Genomic DNA, 2,215 nt, shown 5'->3' on the forward strand with positions numbered 1-2,215 from the left:
AAAGTCAAATAATTACGGTCAGTGACACAACTTGGATAAGAATTGTGTTAGACTATATTCAAGGGCCTATCAACCTTAAGGCATGTATTTGCCACAAAATTTCTTCCTCAAAATGGGAGGATTGATAATAATAGAGAATAGATCAGTTTCTTGTACAAACAACTAAGCTTAATTGTGGTTGAAGGGTAATGGAATTAACAAAATGGCCCATGGTGGGAAATAAATTTTTTCTAGATTTAAAAGAGAGCCCTTATTTCTTGATGGGCCAAAAAAAGGAAAAACAAGTAAGAGGGTGAGAATTATAAAAGAAACATATATACGAAAGAGACCAATAAAGGGAGACATATACGATAGATCCGGAATGGGAAACGACCTAAGCACCTTTCAAGGAGGGGCATGGGAAAAATTACTTTCCTGCAACCTTGAGCCACCTTAAAATGGTTGCCATGAATAGGTAACCTTGAAACACCTTTTCCCACCCTTGGGAGGATTACCAAGATGATTGGAATCCAACATTTGAGGCAACATTGCTAACAAGTGAATTTGACACGCCAGACAACTTGAAGCGACCTACGATCTGATGCCTTAGGAAGAGAATCCTTCACAAAGCACAAGGAACGGACCATTGCTTCACACCCATGGAATCCACTCATTTGATAGCCTAAATAGTAGCTCATGAACATTTCCCTCACTGGTGACCATGCGGAGCCCCTTCGTCATGTTTCTCAACTCTCGGACAACATGAACTTCCCTTGAGTTGGAAGTAGGGAGGTTTGAGTACTCCATAGTCACAGGGAAGATCAGAGACATGGTGCAATGTAGCTCTATTTCAAACTCTATCTTAGAGCCTCCATGCTCTTTTTTTGCTTCTTTTATTGGTTTTGATGAAACATGGATGTTATAGGTCGATTTTTTATTGGGCCCAAGCTTTTGGTTTGCCTCCCTGCCTGAATGCAAAAAATACTCTATGGATGTGTACCCAATCTGTCTCATGGAGATTTGTTGAATATGTCTAGAAGCAGTGGCCTCCCCCTTTGGTATCTCGGCATCCCTTACCTCTAACGTAGTTTTGATGAGAGGAAATGCAAGCTCGAGGAGCTTTCCTAAAGTCCGAGTGCTCCCAGAGCATGAGGAGGACTTAGATGGAAACCAGCATGTAAAAAATCTCCTATAATATTGTGTCATGGCTCACCCTCCCCCCCCTCATCTATGCACTATGCCACGTATAGAACTAGATGACCGTAATGAAATGTTGAGACATTATTTACATTCATCATTTGGCATTTCCATTGTTTCCATTGTTACTGGTCGCATCTTTTTCTCTCAACACTCATGGTTGATGCTTCCTTTTGTTACCTTAGTTTCAAGAAGCTCTATGAGGTCCTCTTAGCTCTACACAACTAGCACTTTAGGATGTAGAGTATTGACCATTGCTACCTAGCTTATGCATGGTATTAGCAAGGATTCTTGCACCCTGACTCAAAAAACATTGCTGCCTATTTGCCACCATCAGCCCTCTGGAATCCCCTCATCTTCCAGTGGGATAAATTCTATGTGTATAGTGTGAACCCAGTTGGGTGGGTATGGTGCATATTGAGACAATTTTTAGACTTGATTTTCCCTTAAAAGATTTTGCACAAAATGTCACCATATATATTACTTTCAAAACTAGTCTTAATGGTTCCTGTAAACAACATCACATAAGCATCAATGATAGATATATCGATGTTTATACCACCTATTATAAGATATTTTTCTTGACACTTCATTAACAATGTTTACAGCCATATTTACTTTGACAATTTTATTCTAAACAAAATCCTTTGTAGTTTCTGTCAAAATAACTATCACAATTTATGCAAATGGTCATAGAGGTTGTTACAACCACCTCTTGAATTGGATCACATTTAGGAACTAACTTAATGGTTATAATAAAAATCTTGTTCTTATTTGGTTCCTAAACAAAAGAGCTAGCTACTCAAGGCCGACAAAGTTATTATTATCCAACAAGCTACCTAGGTTTGCTCGGTTACCTAGCTTGCTATTTCAGCTAGGATGGTTTTTTTGGAAAAGAATATGGCCTTGATGAATATTTCCTCTCTCTACCTAAGTTCACAAAGATGCAAATAAAAAAGTGATCGGCATAATGTTTTGGAATAAAGAAAGCAAGAGGTCTAATTGTGTACTTACCTACCTTATGTTAAGAATGTGTAGA

This window comes from Dipteris shenzhenensis, chromosome 11 (genome assembly GCF_047967505.1).
Source record: "Dipteris shenzhenensis isolate YYH24624 ecotype China chromosome 11, Dip_SZ_1.0, whole genome shotgun sequence".
Lineage (NCBI taxonomy): Eukaryota > Viridiplantae > Streptophyta > Polypodiopsida > Gleicheniales > Dipteridaceae > Dipteris > Dipteris shenzhenensis.